We start from the raw sequence: 19,647 nt of genomic DNA, 5'->3' as shown, positions 1-19,647 counted from the left end.
ATTGAGAATCTTGAATTTTAAATTCTAGTACATGCAAAACTTATTTGAAGTTCATGAAACTTATCGTGTTGTCATATGGACACCAATACAAAGTGGCATTGTACTTTTTTGTCAAATTTGAGACCAGTTTTGATGTAATCTTTATCTAATTACAGACGGGAGATTATTAATAATTGGGAACCAATATCCCAAATGGATTATTTATTCAAACCATGAGCGTTAGACCAACAATGGATACGTGCTATGCTTCGATTAAGCAATAAAGCGGCAGCATTAATCATCCAAATAGAAAAACAACATACGTGTCGCTGCGCGACCCGTGTGGCGTGCGAGCAGGCATGAGTTGACAGGATGCATGCGAGCAGTCCACCATGCTGGCAGACGGGGAGGCGTGCGTGCAGGTGTGTGAATTGACGGATGTGTGCTCGCTGCGCAGTGTCATCGGGAGGCATACCAGCAGTCTGGTGCGCAGGCTCACCGAGAGGCGAGCCATCAGTTTGACCGCCGCCTGCCTCTCTTCCACAACTCCCACTACTCCATATTAAGTGCGCCCAAGCGGCCACACCCCCATCCTCGCTACGCACACACAATCCTCTCTCTCTGCTTGCAACCTCGACGCCACTCTCAGTCCTCAAAGCCATCAGTGTATGAGGGTGCTGCCGAAGCGCCCCGTCGGAGGGAGTGGCGATGTCGAGGCTGCTAAAGCACCGGAGCATGACATGGAGATGGAGACAGAGGTTGCCGTCATCGTCGGCGAGTTATCTCTGCACCCTGATGTCGTTGATGGTGTCGAGCTTCCACAGCCGGAGGCGGAGTTCCACACCGACTCCAACGACCACTCCGGCGACGACTTCGACGACCACTCCGGCGATGACTCTGATGACCACTCCGGTGACGACTCCAACGACGACGGACAGCTGGTTAGTCATCTATACCCATTTATGTGTCAAATAGATCATAGGGTTTCTCTAGTTACTCCCACCTCCCCCTTTTTGGAATAGAAATCATGTGGTTATGTTCTCCCAATCCATGAAATCTGAGTAAGTTTCATTAGATCCGTGTAGTGTATTGATTGTTTGAATGGTACAGGTGATGAGTGATTAGTTGTTTCATCTGTGCAAATGATTTATGCTAGTAATCCGACCAGGGTTAGTGTTCGTGCTAATAATTCCTAGCTAGGACTTGACTATTTATTTTGAATGACCTACATATGTTTGTGCCATTATTTTCTTCAAGATTGGTCTGTACACAGATGACCGTGCTTAAAAATCGAACCATAATCTCTGAATATGTATAAATAAATAGCCATAAATTCCTAATCCTACTTCATGGCATGTAATCAGTGATTTGATGCCAAATTTGTTTTACTATATGTATAGGTGCTGTCTGACGATGTTGACATCAAGGATGAAGTTTCCCAAAGGAGGTACAAGAGGCGAATCCTGAGGGAGCTTTATGTGGGAATGCATAACAGACGTATTAGGACCTGGAATGATGGCTATGGATGCCCATTTTGCAACCACAAGATTCATGACGCGTATCTAAGTGTTCTTGCACATGCAAGAGGACGGGCCATTGGCTCCTTCAAGCAGAAGTATTCTCGCAGGGTGGCGCATGGCGCGTACGCACAGTACCTGGAGAAGCTTCAGGACCGTGTCGGCCGCATGTGAGATGAGGTGTGGGATGGATCGAACTATGTACGCTTGAGTATGCTTAATGACTGTTGAACTATGTACTTATGGTTGAACTATGCTTATGTACATGTACGCTTATTACCTATGTCTGAGTATGTTAAATATTTTGCCAAATTTTGGTAAAAATTACAACGGGGGACCAATAAACCAAGGCTGAGGTAGTACGTCAACCACACCCGGTTCCCAAAATTGGAACCGTGTGCAATGACTATCATTTTCCTTGTTGCGTCAATCAGACACGGTTCGCTCTAGCAAACCGTCGCCCCTAAAATACTTTGTGGTACAGAAAACCCTCACCACCCAATTCTAAAAATAAAAAAGGAAACCCTCACCATCCCCACGTCACAAAAACCCTCACCCGCCCGCCACCCGCCTCGGCCCCTCCGATAAGTTCCCCATTCACACCTACACAAGCTCCTGTGCATCTATGCCATGGCACCGCCTATCACGGCGGTAAACACTTAGCTCGATGCATGCCGCCGCCGCTAGGCTGCCGGCAAAGCCCACCGCATTTCGCCACTTCCACTTACCGCCGCCTATCGCCATCGACTTTCTCGACACTGCTCGCGGTCGACCCAGCTCCGCCCGGTTGGGGAATCTGCCGTACGGAGGGTTCTTTCTCATGGATGACAAGGTAATTAATTTAACGAGATATTATCTCATCTCTTATCCCAGTTCATCTACCTCCTTTAATCACCCAGCGGAAATCGCCGTGAACTCATTTTTATTCGAGCTGATTTGAGGGCTTTCTTTCATTCAAGAATGTACAGTGCACCAATACTTCAGGACTTGGCGACCGCCGCCGGAGATTCCATTTCATCGTACCAGATAACTTAAGGATGCGCGCGGTATGTTCAATCTCACCCTAAATTGGTTGGCATGGCCTACTTTCCTGAACATATTCTAAATATTGCTACATTTGGATAAAAGGTGCCACATGCACCATATATGTCAAAGGGGATTTCCCCCCTCTTCTTTCTATATTAGGAAAATTAATGATGTACTGTTCTTTCGATTACTCTGATATTTCCATGACATCATGTTTACCCTATCTGTTTAATTATAGACTTCTGTCCTTCGATTTCAACTATTATACAGTTCTTTCAATTTGGGCCCATATTTGCATGTTACCATATTTTCTTTAACAACCCTACCATTTTCTGCAGGACAACCCTCGCTATGCAACAGATTATGTAGTGCACAAATTTTCTCTTTACATACATCAAGGCGCCACGAATGTCATACTGCGCACAAACCATGTATTTACAATCGTTGCTACTGTAAGACTTGATGAACGTGGTGACTCCTATTTTGGCACTGGCTTTTGGAAAGAAATTGCAAAGTTTTTATGTACTGAAAGCTGGCACTAAAATTGCACTGCACATAGAAGGGCCTGTTTATGAGATATATGCTAACTTCCCCAACAAAATCATCCGTCCAGACTTTGTTCAAAGTAAATTTTCTTTTCAACTATCTGCATATGTTGACTTACCCAGCAATGTCAAATGAATTGTGTAGTATTTAAGCAACCAATTGCTATTCCCTTATCTTGCTATATTCCTACCTAATAACTTCTAGTTACCAATACACTTTTCTATTGCCCTGTTTTAACTAAATATTCCCCGTACTCCCATTTCTATCAGAAAGCGCCGCTGATAAGGAGACTCCAGAGGTAGAGAACGGGGCTGCCAACAAGCGGAGGTGGGGTGAGCTAGAACCGCAAGCGACTCCAGCAGGCCTAGACTTAATCAGCAGCCTTCCCGATGATATGTTGAGAGTCATCATCTCCCTCCTCCCAATCAAATATGGGGCGAGGAAAATCCTCCTTTCCTGGCTGTGGCGCCCCCTATGGAACTCCAGCCCTCTCGACCTCATCGACACCCACGAGCTCTGCCAGGGCTATCGCAAAAGCTTGGATGCATTCTCCGACATCCTCGGCAGTCACCTTGGCCCAACCAAAGGCCTTAGAATGGGCAACTTCCGTTCCAACGGCAAGGACCAAGCCAAGCTTGACGATTGGTTCTGATTCCCCGCCCTAGATCAGCTCGAGGAGCTCACTTTTGATGATGGGCATATGCAGTCGCTGCCAACATCCGCACTCTGCCTCGCGCCCATGCTGCGTGTCGCCAAATTCAGGAACTGCCATTTCCCGCCCCCTAATGACATGCCCGCTCTTATTCTACCATGACTGAAGCACCTCGAGCTCGTCGTTGTCTGCCTCTCAAAGGGTGACATGGAGCGTCTGCTCTGTGGCTGTACTGCACTCGAGTACCTTCGTCTTCAGGCGATCAATGGGTTGAGTAGCTTCCACATCACCTCCATGACTCTCCGGATTATTTATGTGTGTTGCTAGTGCGGCGGGAAGACATCACAAAAGGTGGACCACGGTATGGTCATCCATGACACACCTGCACTTGAGAGATTACTTATAGTTGATCAAGAACGTCCAACAAGAATCAATGTCATTTCTGCGCCGAAATTGACAGTGGTGGGCTAGTCGTCTGACAGATACTCCGAACTTGTTATTGGATCCACACCCGTTCAGGTACAACATGCGCCTTCTACCTATCCTTCTACAAATTAACATTATTTCTAATTTTGAAGATGTTTGTTCATCTGTCATTCAGAAAATGATTCCGACAAGCTTGACCCTGAAACTAAGCACAGTGAAGGTCTTGGCACAAGAATCTATCGGGGCCGACCTAGAGCAAGTTGTCCGTTTCCCGAGATGCTTTCTGTGCCTGGAGAAGCTATATATCGAGGTGATGTTCCTTTCCTGTTAAATATTAACCATAAGGGAGTTCAATTTGTGACACCTTTTTCCATGTTTACAATGACAATGTACTATGATTTCTGAAGGTTCTTTTGGAGGATTTCAGTACATAGATGCCCCCCATATTGGTTGCTTGATCCATATGGTTACAATCAATAAGCATTTCTCCTTTGGATTCATCTGTACTAGTTTTCTTAGGGAACTTTTCATCCACTCCAACCTCTTGTGAAGAAGGCTACATTTTTCTAGAATGTAATCAAATGCCCATGTTAATCGTGTTAGATCAAAGATGGCATGTTAGTGCATTTTACAAATCCTGCAAACCAAATAGCTAGGCCTGTAGTAATGTTCAAAACTACATGTAGGCACTAACACATTTTCTTGTTTTGCAGATAAGATTAGGCCTAGTGGTGGATAATATGATACAATGTAATAATCACGTCGAATGCCTAGATCTGCATCTGTCAGAAATTACTTTGAACTCCTACCGAGGGACCTTACCAGAGATTATATTCGCCAGGTTCTTTGTTCTCAGAGCAAGGGTGCTGAAGGAAATGAGGTTTGCCCTACATTTATTTCACAAAAATGAATGGTCTGTTGATCAGCGCCGGTGCCTCTGGCAGAATGAAGTAGGCTCCAAAACTGCTGAATTTCATTTTGGAACTTCAGATGATAGAGTAATCGGAAGTCATCGGGTCAACCCCATACATGACTTCTCAGTGGCTGACCCCTTTGCAAATATTGTGAGGTTTCGAAGCCAGACTTAGTGGTGAAATTAGTTTGAACCTCTGATGTCCATGTTTAGCGCATCAGCATGAGCGTTTGCAGCTGATGAGCTGAATTTCATTTCTAATATCAGTTTGAACCTTGTAATCTTAGAATTTGAGCCATATAACTTTGGAATTTGAACCTTGTAACATTTCGAGCTTTGGTGGTATATTCGTTGAAATGGCATCGTATGAGACTCGTATATTGTCGTTGAAGAAACTAACTCGTATATTGCTAGCACTATTTTGACCTTAATATGCAATGGTCTTAGATTTTATTAACCATTCTCGAATCAGTTTACCTTGTCGATTTCACAGCACATGATCTATATAGCTAACTCTACTACGATCTTCGACATTATTGCACATAGTTGGTTTCTTCCACCGTGTGCACTCTAGAGCGTAGAATTAATTATCGCACTCGAGTTTCCATCATCACCCTTCTGTGTAACTTTGACCTCATCACCCAAGGGTAAACTTATGACCGAAGTCATTCCACACACTTTGTTTTTACAAAGCCTTTTGCCAATAAACGCCCACGATTTGTCCCTCTTCTAGCCGACGCGTGGCCAAACTAGTCGGGCGGGAATCTTGCGCGGGAACAAGCTCTTCGAGCCCACGCCTGGGTGGCAGTGTTGTCAAGCGTGCACTGGATTCTGGAATCCTTCGCTATGAACGCCATGAAAAGACGTGACGATTACAGGCCGGCCAGCCCCCATTTATTTCAGCGGCCATTTAACCTACCCTTGTGTCTCTTCAACCTTTCGATCGTGCCCCACCATTGCAAGAAGCACACCCATCACGAGAAATTCTTAGAGGGTACCCTGCGCGGCTCCAATGGCGCTCCGAGCGACTACCGATGACGAGCAGCAGTTCACCATGCGCGCCGTGGTGGACACCCACAGAAGGTTCATGGACATCTCGGTGGTGTACACCAATGACCCGGTCTAGGCGGAGCACTCCATCCACATCATGGAGCTCTTGCTTGACGAGGAGAAGTACAAGGTGGTCGGGTTTGACCTCGAGTACACCCACGCTCGTGCCGGGTCTCATCCCAAGGTCGTCGTCACCCAGATGTGTGTGCGCCACCATGTCCTCATCTACCACTACTGCCTGGCCTCAAGGCCTTTCGAGCATTTCGCCAGGTTTTTTAACAGCCCCCACTACATGTTCACTACGGTGGACATCACCAATGATGTAAAGGCACTCGAGAATTCGGGCATTGCCTGCCAGAATCTTGTCGACATCCAAGGCCAATACAAGATCAGGGGTAGCAAGGATCATGAGAAGGACTCACTGGTTCACCTCGCCGAGGCCATCATCAACCCCTACTACAGAGACATGAAGGATTCGTGCAACAAGGACAAGCGTGCCTGGCACTCGGCCTGGATGGAGAAACTCGACAAAGCTCACGTCGTGTACACGACCAAGGAGGCGTGCATGAGCTACGACATGTACCAGCGGATCATTGACATGAGGAAGTCCCTCGTTCCCCAAAATGGCCAGGGATCCAGCCGGAAGTAGAGCAATGGCAAGCGTCGTCGCAACAATAAGTAGATGATTAGATCCTCGTTTCTCCTACTTTAGTGTGCATGTAATTGCTTACTTTGGTGTGTGCAAATGTTATGTGTGTAGTCACTTGTGTAATTGTATGCTTAATTTGGTTATGCAATGATGTCTTTTTAAGTATATATGTTGATGCTCTGTAGATAGAGCGTAGATGGTGTGTGGACAAAGAAAATCACATCGCACACGGACTAAACAATGGAACCTGTCGGTGATGTTTTCATCGATCACTCACAATTGTATACCAACAATCGTTTGCTCACAACACACACGTCTTATTAGCAGCAACCGTCTGTGTTCTTATTGGTCTTCAAACACATTTATGATTACAGGCTTGTTTGTCGCGTATCACACACATCTTGTTAAGTTGAACCATTTCTGTTCTCATGTCTCAATGCAAACAGTTCATCCGAGTGAACTGTATGCTATACATCGCACACACCTTGATCTGGCTGGCCATTTCTTTTGTGTTGCCAAATCACAAACAGTTCATCCGAGTGAACCGTATGATGTGCGGCGCACACGCCTCCATCTGGCTGCCCGTTTGTTTTGTTCCTCCTCATTGTAAATAGTTCATTAAACTGAACCATATGCCCTTCATTGCACACGCAACTAAAACCTGAACCGTGTTTGATGCATCCATCATCGCAAACGTTTTACACATTTCTGGCGGTTTTCATACAGCACCATTTGCGATTATGGCATCACACACAGTTTCTCGAAGGGTCTCTAATCGTGGTTTCGCGTTAGCAGCATCCTGCAGTAGTGCAAGACTTACCGGAGAGGGGCACCTGGGTGGGCATAACCCACCAGGGCGCGCCCCCTCTCCTGGCGCACCCAGGTGGGTTGTTCCCACCTGGTGGCCCCGCAGACCCTGAAACCGACACTATAAAATCCTATTTTCGGAGAGAAAAATGAGGGAGAAAGAATTATCACGATCCACGAGACGGAGCTGCTGCCAAGCCCTGTTCTTCCTCGGGAGGGCAGATCTGGAGTCCGTTTGGGGCTCCGGAGAGGGGGGGGGGGTCTTCGTTCTTCATAATCACTAAACCTTCTCCATCACCAATTCCATGATGCTCCCCACCAGGAGTGAGTCATTCCTTCGTAGGCTCGCTGGTCGATGAGGAGTTGGATGAGATTCATCATGTAATCGAGTTAGTTTTGTTAGGGCTTGATCCCTAGTATCCACTATGTTCTTAGATTGATGTTGCTATGACTTTGTCATGCTTAATGCTTGTCAATTTGGGCCGGGGTGCCATGATTTCAGATCTGAACCATTTATGTTATCACCATTATATCCATGTTCTAGATCCGATCTTGCAAGTTATAGTCACCTACTACGTGTTATGATCCGGTAACCCCGGAGTGACAATAACCGGGACTTCTTCTGGTGATTACCGTAGTTTGAGGAGTTCATGTATTCACTATGTGTTAATGCTTTGTTCTGGTTCTCTATTAAAAGGAGGCCTTAATATCCCTTAGTTTTCAATAAGGACCCTGCTACCACGGGAGGGTACGACAAAACATGTCATGCAAGTTCTTTTAATAAAGCACATATGACTATTTACGGAATACATGCCTACATTATATCGATAAACTAGAGCTAGTGCCATATCGCCCTAGGTTATAACTGTCTCATGATGAATATCAGCCAACAAGTCACCGATCCAATGCCTACGAATATATCCTATATTGTCTCTGCTAAGTTACTACTCCTATCATCACTATTACACTTGCTACAAAACTATTGCTATCACTGTTACCGTTACTGTTACTGTTGTCACTACTATCAAAACTATCATATTACTTTGCTACTGATTACTTGCTGCGGATAATTAATCTCCAGGTGTGATTGAATTTCAACTCAGCCGCTAATACCTTCAAATATTCTTTGGCTCCCCTTGTGTTGAATCTATAAATTTGGGTTGAATACTCTACCCTCAAAAACTGTTGCGATCCCCTATACTTGTGGGTTATCACGGTTCTGCTCCCACTATACATTATGTGATTCTGTCCTCCTGGTTTAGTCTGTATCATTACTTTGATCTTTGCAATTGTCGTCATGATCTATTTACTATTGATTCGGATGAAATCTCATAGTAAATTGCTCATATATTCAACAATCCAATCCAAAAACCTGATTATAGGCAATTTACTCCGAGTGGTTTAGCCACGCTTTTGAAGCCACCTACTTTTAAGGGGGCACAATATAAAAGGTGGCGCACAAGAGCAGTATATTGGTTTCAGATCATGTACTGCTATGACGCCATGATGTAGGGTAGAAACCCTAGGGGCCGCTCTTTCAGGAAAGGAGCGGATCCCGTGATGAACACGAAGAACACGAGGGGAGAACACGAGAGGAAATCACAAATGGGCACAAAGAGGAACACTCAAACCAACAAGATTAAGTCACACATGTGCTAGATCCTCGAAACACAAAGAGATACAAGATCCGAATCCAACAAAGGACGATACATAGGGTAACCATTTCTTCTCCGTGAGGAGGTCTTGATGGGGCCACCCAAGTGGGGGTCTTGAATCCAAGGTGGATCTTCTCCGAAGAGGGGCCGCGGTCTCTCTCAGGGAGTAGATCCGTATGGATGAGCGAAGCTCTGTCTCTCAAATGAGCTATCACAATGCTAACCCTAACTAGAAGGAGGTGGACGAGTATATATAGTTTAGAGCCACGAAGGCGTAAGTGAGGAGGGGATACATGGGCCTTTGGCCCGGTTAGGCATGCGCAGGTGTCGGATGTCCGGGCTAGGGGCCGGATGTCCGGGGCTTCGGGACGAGCCGGATGTCCGGGGTCGCGGCCGGATGTCCGGGCTGAAGTGGAGGTTCAGATGCTCTCTGGATACGTCGGTGCCGGATTTCCGGGGGAGATGTCGGATGTCCGAGCTGTCGGGAGGCGCCGGATGTCCAGCTGTTGAGGCTTGTTCGGCCGACTGTTGGTGCAGCAGTTGGGCGGCTGCACAAGCGTCGGATGTCTGGCCGCTGTAGCTTCAGCAGCTCCGTCTTCTTCCGTCGTCGCTTCCAGGCTTCCCTCGCGGATGGTGTTGTTGTTCCTTGGCGCTTGCACTCCTCCTCGTCGCCTGTAGTGTTCCGACAATACCTATGCGTGCACACGAGTGGAGTGTCAAGTAGTATACCATCCTCAAAGGGGTCAAGTGAGCACGTGTATAGGAGATGATTCACCTTTGTGTATGTGAAGTAGATGTCGCACGTGTCACCCGCCGAACGGACTCTTGACATGGTGATGTCCATAGCATGCTCCGCATCATCTCCCCTCCCTTGGGAAAGATCCGACCTCGGATCTAAAACCAAATCACCATTGGAAAGAGATGGCTTCGCCGTGTAGAAGTGGACGTTCACCAAGTACTTGTCATCTTGAAGCTCGAAATGGGCACTCTCCAATGTCGCACCATCTTGTGGTTCCTTCAAAAGGAGTAAGGACAACAAACACTTGGAAAAACAAATGTGGTTAGTGTTAGTGAAAAACCAAACATTCAAGAGGTGAGTGACCAAAAAAGTGTCGTCGTTATGCAAAGCATATGGTGTGACAAGGGATTGTGACATGGCATGTAAGCATATCAATCGAGCACAAGCAAAGATATCATGGGGACAAGCATGTAAATGTGAGGTAGTGATGCAAATATATGTAACAAAAGAATAAGCATCTACCTCAAAGTCATAGCAAGCATGGGCAAAGCGCTCAATGAAAGGTCAATGGTAGGCATAAGAATCATTCACAACACCAAATTAAATGAAGTGTCTAAACACATGGGTCAAGTGCAAGACAATCCAAGCATAATGTGCATGGGGTGTAGTGAATATCGTGTGGCACTCAACACAATGGAAAGAACAATTGTTCATCATGTGTGAGGCAATCAAGGCAAGCATGTAGCAATCAATGGGACATGGCATATGTGAAGTGATGACATTGTTGCAACCAAACATATGAGAGGAGCAAGTAGTCCAATAATTGGATGCAACACACAAGGCATATATATCATGATGCATGGGAATGTGAAAATCATGAATAGAGGCAATATCACTAACATGTGTGCAAGCAAAGGGTCCAAGATGACAAATAAGTCTCATGTGGCAAGCAACACAAGTAGTATGCTCCACAATATGCATGCTCATGGTTTGGGGGTTCTCAAAAGAGAAGGATATCACCTTGAAAGCATGTCCTTTGTGCGTCCTTCACAATGCCGAAGCACAAGCAAGTATGATATAGAAGCTCCATGGTAGAAGGTGGTTCGCTCTCAAGAGCTCGGATTGTCAACTCACGTGACGTGGAAGTTGACACGAAGTCCAAGTTTCCTACACATGCACAAAACAAAGCAAAGAATGTATGCGCATGGTAGATAAACACATCATCCATCATGATGGTTCTCCGCTCTTGCACATAACCATTAGTAGCACAAGTGCATGAATAAGATGATGCAATAATGGCTATATTCATGGCACTAGGTATATGGTGCAAAGAGGCAAGACAAGCATGCTTCACCAGGAATATGTCAAAATCTCCAAACATATGTGAGAATGCTATGGGGGCAATCTCATTAGCAAGACGAAAATCATGGTTGCGCTCAATACATGGCAAATCATCTAGCATGAGAGATGCAACATATGGAGATATATGATGGCAAACAATAATAATCATGTGCAAAGCATGTAGATGGTTTTCATCAACCGCATGAAATGAGCAAGTATGAATCATCGGTGATGCAACATAAGCAATCGTAGGAATCAAGTCAGGCAAGCTAGTAGTGCGAAGATGCAACATACTAGAGGAAATCATGGCAATCATGTCATGTGAGAAAATAATAGGTATAGGCAATGCACATGACATATCGCAAGCACAAACACAAAGCAATATCATAGTATCATCATAGGCATGGGGCACAAAGAAAACATCACAATATCAAGCAATATCTCCACCAAGCTTGCAAATACACATGCAAGTACTAGAATCAGTCATCATGTGTAATGCAAAGCATGGGTCACAAATGCATGTCAAAGGTATAGGAATGAACATATCATGCAAAGTGAACATGACAAGATGGGCATATAATATGTAATGGACAATAACCCATAGCCAAGTGAGGGTCTTGTAGAAGAAATGCGCGAAGTATTTGCGCGAAGAGAGCGGTGGGAAAGACAATCCATGGGATCCCAAGCTATCGTTGCTCTCTAGAGCTCGTTTTGTCAACTCGTGGGATTGCGAGGTTAACAAGTATTCATGGGTACCTACACAAAAGAAACACAAAGGAAAGAAATTGTGTGTGTGGTAAATGTACACATCATCCGTCATGATGTGTATGTGCACATGAGAGTTAGCACAAGATAAGCATCGCTCAAAGAAATTTGATGCATGGTATAGGAACATGTCATCCATCATGAAAGAATAGTTATTGTGTGTAACATGAAGGGGACACAAATTGAGAATGCAAGTATATGGCACATCAATATCATGTTTATTCATGGGAAGCATATTGTGCACACAAGTGTTGGGATCATGGAATGGATAGGATGAATCAAAATCTCCTAACATGTATGAGGAAACTATGGGGGTCTCCTCATGAGCAATATCGGAAACATCATATGGAGAAAATGGACAACATCCAAAACAATGCATATCCGAAGCTAGGTGGTCATGGCATGGCTTATGAGATAAATGATGCAAAGGGAGCATATCAATATCATCACAAGATTAAAAAATGCCAATAACCATGGGCTTGTCATCTATGCCATATGTGCAAATTGGGTTTATTTTAATAGGATATGCATAATCACTATGAAGAGATTGCAAATATGACATATGATTGATCTCATGCATAGCATATGACAAGTCAAGCGGATTGGCAAACATGATGTGACGTAAATAATTGTCACAAGAAATCCTATGCAACATGGCATCACAACTAATAGACTCCACATGGCAATCATCAAACTCATCATAAATGGGTAAATCATCACATGGGGAAGTCGCACTAGCATGAAGCATGGTAATAGGTTGATCAACATCATGCAAGCAATCAATGTCAAGAATGTCCACTAGTGGGTTTAGAGCATCACCTTCACCTATGTTACCTTGTTCATTCCACTCTAGTGGTGTAGGTGAGGTGGGTAAGACCAAATGGTGGTCAAGATCATCACTGTGATGGAACCATGTGGGGGTGCATCATATTCCACCATGGCCATTGTCTTGTCCAAAGGTAGGACATAGTCGTCGCGAATCGGCATGTCATCATATATGGGACCTAGCACGAAATGAGAAGACACAATAGAGGTAGAGGTCAAGTCGTTAGTGTTGGAAGTGGCCTCACATGACCTATCAACTATCTCACTCTCTCTATGTGGTGGTTCACTCACTCCCTCATGGTAGGTGCACTCAATGTCACATATGGTGGAGTCACTCAGCTCACTCAAGTGGTGGGGGTTGTGGCTCTCCTCACATGGGAATTGTGGCAACACATCATATATCAGGCTAGTGGTGAAGTCGCTCTAACTCTCAATATGGTGGCTAAAGTCACTCAAGTCATTATATGTCATCGTGGTCGAAGGGAAAATCCCATGCTCAACCATCTCATCGCCGTCATCATGGATGAAGGCCAAAGATGGCACAACATCACTCTCGCCTCCTAAGAAGGAAGCATCATCCTTGCTTGTCACCATGTCACTCCTCTCCATAGCTTGGTCCTTGATGATGTCCGTAGTCGTAGTCGTTGCCGCACCATCTTGAAAAAGAGTCAAAGTAGACTCGACATCATCAATGCCACAAATAGAGATGGTGGTGAAGTCAAACTTGGGAGCATCGTCTTGGAGCTCGTCGGGCTTGGACGTCGTGGTGGTACTAGCCTCATGCTCGTTCTCATGGCGCTTGGTCGTCGCGAAGTGAGCTTGGGGTGGAGAAGCTTTGGCCTTCATGAGTTCTTGTTCAGCCTTGAGAGCACCAACATAGCTATCGTCGACGGACTTGTAGTTCTCGAGGAAGATCGTCTTGGAGATGTCGTTGTGCAATCCCATCGTGAAGTGGAACTTCATCAAAATGGGGTCATCCACGCCGGCTCGTCGCAAAGGCTATCTTCATCTCCTTGAAGTACTCGTCGATGGACTTTGATCCTTGGATGGTGTTCTCCAATTGGTGTTGAAGTTGTTTCGTGTAGGTTGGAGGTATAAACTCTCGCCGCAAAGCTCTCTTCGTCTTGGGCCAACTCATGTCGTAGGTATCCGAGGGTGCGTGAAGCCACCATGTGGACGCGTAGTCGTGGAAGTTCCTTGTGGCGCACTTCACTTGATCTTCGGGAGGAACTTGATGTATCTTGAGGTAGTCGTCCATGAGGCACTCCCAATCGAGATACTCCTCGGGTTTTTGAGTTCCATAGAAAGGAATCGCATGGTCGATGTCGAGGTCTTAGTAGCTTGTGGAAGTCGAGGACTTGAGCTTGGGGAGCTTCTCTTGAAGTGCTCGTGGGCGAAGATGTTGTATCTCCATAGGCAAAGATGCCTTGAAGTCGCTTGGTGAAGATGCCAAGGGAGATGGTGAAGTCGTTGAGCAGTTGTTGGTGTTGAGCTCTTGACCTTCACGTTCAAGGTGGTGATAGTGTCGATGCCGATGTGACCTTGCAGGAGATGGTAGCTCGGAGGCAGGTGCTCTTGAGCGCCTTCTCGAAGATGAGGAAGATCGCTTGTAGGACTTGATGAGGGCTTTGATCTCCTCCATTTGAGCATGCATCTTGGCGTCGGTAGAGTTTTTCGTGGCATCGAACTCGTCATTGTTGTTGTAGACCGAAGATGAAATGCCTTGCCTATCCATCACAAGACTCGAGAAAATGTGAGTGGAGAAAGGAGAAGAACTGTACCAAATGTACCTTGACTGATGTTGAAGATGGATCAATGATCACTCAATGATGTAACAAGGAAATAGCACATTTGGTACCAATTCTTGTCGGTTTCTCACACCTACACAAGTAAAAGCTTATGGTGGAGCTCGGTGAGGATAGTGGCCCAAAAATTTGATGTAAAGTGTTAGCAAGAGTCCATAATGTTGAAAGAGATTCAAAAATTCGCAAGTGAAACAAGTAGACCAATAGAAATGAATGGCACACGAAAACGCACACACGGATAGATAAATGGGGTCGTGCAACCACTAGTAGAAAAAGGGTCAAACGTGAAGCACATTAGTGCCGGTTTGTATTTGAGCCGGCACTAATGTATACATTAGTGCCGGTTCCAACGGCTAGCCGGGCCGCTTTCATTAGTACCGGTTCGTGGCGAACCTTTAGCACCGGTTCGTGCCACGAACCGGTACTAATGAGAGTGGTGGCAGGATGTTGTCAGAATGGGGCCCCTCCAGCCCCTTTAGTACCGGTTCTTGGCACAAACCGGTACTAAAGGTCGTCCTACATAAACCCTTCGTCCACCCGAGCTCGCTCTGTTCTTCCCCTTTCCCCTCTCCTCTCTGTTCTTCCCCTCTTCTTCTCGAGCTCATCACACATTTTGCCCAAAATTTGTCAAGATTTGAAGGCCCCCATCCATTCAAATGATCACAAAGGTTAGCAACTTTGTCCTTTCATCTCTCATTGCTAGATTAGCTCTTGCAATGCTTTATATAGTGATTAATTTGTGAGTTTAGTAATTTGGGAGGATATATATATATATATATATGTGCTAGTATTTGATTTATATGCAATTTGAGGTCAAAAATAACACTTAGTTTGCATATGTAGGTGTGGTTTATTAGTGCCTTCTAAATCTCCATCGTAGCCACCGTCGATCGCCCGCACCGTCCCGTCGCCGGCACCACCTTGTGGTGAGCCTCTTGTTCATGAAATTTTATATAAAAATTGATGTTTGTTTGATTTGGATATATAGTTACTCGTATAATTAGCTTACCCGTACATTGTTTGTTATACATATAGTGCCATGGTTTTGATATACGTCCCCGTTGGCCATAGTCCTTGTTATGATTCGGATGTGGTATGTATATTCTCTTTTAAAACTAGTTGCATTTCGTGTTTATGACAAATTATGCCCATGAAGTTGACATAGAAATTTTTTCTAGGAGGTATGTGAACCGGAAATTCCAACCGACCCTATTGCCAAGAGGTTAAATTTAGTTGAAAGAGAAAATGAGTACTTGAAAGAAAAATTGAAAAGAATTAAGGGGGAGAAGATGGAATTGGAGTTGCATGTTGCCGATGTCGTCGATGATCACAAGATGAAGATGGAGAAAATGCGCTTGAAGATTAGAAAGATTAGAAAATATGCCATCGATAGTGAGGCTTGGTATCATTATGCTGTTGGATCCATTGTTACCTTAGTTGCGATCTTGATCGTATTTGTTGTTGCATTTAAATGCTTTAGCTAGAGAGTTATTTGTTTGTTGCATTTAAGTGTTGTATGAACTTTATGTGTATGAACTTGTATTAATTTGGTCTATTCGGTGTTGTGTAATGAAGATGAGCCGGCAATGGATGTACGATGACCGATGCTCTCCCCAGTTCGTTGAGGGCGTGCATACTTTTCTGCTTGCGGCTGAGGCAAACAAGCGGGCGGATGGTTTTATGCCTTGTCCATGTGCTCGCTGTAAGAATGGTCACAATTACACTACGTCAAGAACCATTCACGTCCACCTGTTTAAGTCCGGTTTCATGCCCCATTATAATGTTTGGACCAAGCACGGAGAAAGAGGGGTTATGATGGAAGACAATGAAGAAGAAGAGGACGACGACAGCTATCCTGGCCATGGGTTCCCTGAATACGATGATACAACAATGGGGGAAGAAGCTGAGCTGGTAATGCGGGAAGAAGCTGAGCCGGCAATGCGGGAAGAAGCTGAAGAAGAGGCATCAGATGAGTGCGTTGATGATCTAGGTCGGGCCATTGCCGATGCAAAGAGAAACTGCGCAAGTGGTTTGGAGAAGAAGAAGTTGCAGCGCATGTTAGAGGATCACAAAAAATTGTTGTACCCGAATTGCGTAGGTGACAAGAAAAAGCTGGGCACCACACTGGAATTGCTGCAATGGAAGGCAAAGAATGGTGTATCTGACAAGGGATTTGGAAAGTTGCTGGTAATGATAAAGGATATGCTTCCAAAGGATAACGAATTGCCCGAGAGTACGTACGAAGCAAAGAAGGCTATCTGCCCTCTAGGATTAGAGGTGCAGAAGATACATGAATTCCCTAATGATTGCATCCTCTACCGCGGTGAGTACGAGGATTTGAACGCTTGCCCGGTATGTGGTGCATTGCGCTATAAGATCAGCCGTGATGACCCTGGTGATGTCGAGGGCCGGCGCCCAGGAAGAAGATTCCTGCCAAGGTGATGTGGTATGCTCCTATAATACCACAGTTGAAACGTTTGTTCCAAAATAAAGAGCATGCCAAGGCGATGCGATGGCACAGAGAAGACCGTAAGAAAGACGTAAAGTTGAGAGTACCCGCTGACGGGTCGAAGTGGAGAAAAATCGAAAGAAAGTACGGGAAGGAGTTTGCAGATGACGCAAGGAGCGTATGGTTTGGTCTAAGCGCAGATGGCATTAATCCTTTTGGGGAGCAGAGCAGCAACCATAGCACCTGGCCTGTGACTCTATGTTTGTATAACCTTCCTCCTTGGTTGTGCATGAAGCGGAAGTTCATTATGATGCCAGTGCTCATCCAAGGCCCTAAGCAACCCGGCAACGACATTGATGTGTACCTAAGGCCATTAGTTGAAGAACTCTTACAACTGTGGAATGGAACAGGTGTACGTGCGTGGGATGAGCACATGGGGGAAGAATTTGACCTAAAGGCGTTGCTGTTCGTGACCATCAATGATTGGCCTGCTCTCAGTAACCTTTTAGGACAGACAAACAAGGGATACCGCGCATGCACGCACTGTTTGGACGATACCGACAGTATATATTTGGCTAATAAGAATGTGTACCTGGGACATCGTCGATTTCTTCCGAGCAGGCATCCCGTAAGAAAGATAGGCAAGCATTTCAAAGGTGAGGCGGATCACCGGACGAAGCCTCGCCACCGTACTGGTGCTGATGTACATGATATGGTCAAGGATTTGAAGGTGGTCTTTGGAAAGGGTCCTGGTGGACAACCTGTTCCGAATGACGCTGACGGACATGCACCCATGTGGAAGAAGAAATCTATATTTTGGGGCCTGCCCTATTGGAAAGACCTGGAGGTCCGCTCCGCAATCGACGTGATGCACGTGACGAAGAATCTTTGTGTGACCCTGCTTGGCTTCTTGGGCGTGTATGGGAAGACAAAAGATACACCTGAGGCACGGGAGGACCAGCAACGTATGCACGGAAAAGACGGCATACATCAGGGTCATGCAAGCTACGCTCTTACCAAAGAAGAGAAGGAAATCTTCTTTGAATGCCTGCTCAGTATTAAGGTACCGTCTGGCTTCTCGTCGAATATAAAGGGAATAATAAACATGGAAGAGAAAAAGTTCCAGAACCTAAAGTCTCATGACTGCCACGTGATTATGACGCAAATGCTTCCGGTTGCATTGAGGGGGCTTGTACCGGAAAATGTTCGATTAGCCATTGTGAAGCTATGTGCATTTCTCAATGCAATCTCTTAGAAGGTAATCGATCCAGAAATCATACCAAGGTTACAGAATGATTTGGTGCAATGTCTTGTCAGTTTCGAGTTGGTGTTCCCACCATCCTTCTTCAACATCATGACGCACGTCCTAGTTCACCTATGCGAAGAGATTAACATTTTGGGTCCTGTATTTCTACACAATATGTTCCCCTTTGAGAGGTTCATGGGAGTCTTAAAGAAATATGTTCATAACCGTGCTAGGACAGAAGGAAGCATCTCCAAGGGCCGTCAAAATGAGGAGGTCATTGAGTTTTGTATTGACTTTATTCCTGACCTTAAGCCGATTGGTGTTCCTGAATCGCGGCATAAGGGCAAACTGGATGGAAAAGGCACGCTAGGAGGGGAACAAATAATATGTATGGACGGACATTCTCTCACTAAAGCACACTACACAGTTCTACAGAATTCTGCCTTGGTGGCTCCGTATATGGATGGACACAAGAATTTGCTACGCTCCAAACACCCGGAGCGGTCTGATGACCGGATTACACGTGAACAAACCAAGAGTTTCGCCAGCTGGTTGCAAGCACGTACCATGCATGACACCTCTATTGAAGATGACCTGTACTTGCTGTCCCAGTTACCATCTTCGAATATAATGACTTTCAAAGGGTACGAGATAAATGGTAATACATTTGACACGATCGCCCAAGATAAGAAGAGCACCAACCAAAACAGTGGTGTCCGCTTTGATGCAGAAACCAAGACGGGAAAGGAAACATATTATGGTTATATACAGGACATATGGGAACTTGACTATCGACGTGGTTTGAAGGTCCCTTTGTTTCGGTGCAAATGGGTCAATATGACACAAGGCGGGGTAACGGAAGACCCTCAGTATGGAATGACAACAGTGGATCTCAACAATCTTGCGTATGCAGATGAACCATTCGTCCTAGCCAATGATGTGGCACAGGTTTTCTATGTGAAGGACATGTCTACCAAGCCAAGAAAAAGAAAAGATAAGGAAGTGAATGCATCGTACGATGAGCAAAAGCGGCACATAGTTCTTTCTGGGAAGAGAAACATCGTGGGAGTGGATGACAAGACAGACAAGTCAGAAGATTATGAAAAGTTTGATGAAATTGCTCCATTCACTGTGAATATTGACCCGAGCATCCCGTTAAATGATGAAGATTTTCCATGGCTACGACGCAAAGGGACACACGCGAAGAAAAAGTTTCACACCCAAAGATCTGGGATGTGATCGACTTAACTATCATCA

Source organism: Triticum urartu, chromosome 2, assembly GCF_003073215.2.
Source record: "Triticum urartu cultivar G1812 chromosome 2, Tu2.1, whole genome shotgun sequence".
Taxonomy (NCBI): domain Eukaryota; kingdom Viridiplantae; phylum Streptophyta; class Magnoliopsida; order Poales; family Poaceae; genus Triticum; species Triticum urartu.
This window is presented reverse-complemented; position numbering follows the sequence as displayed.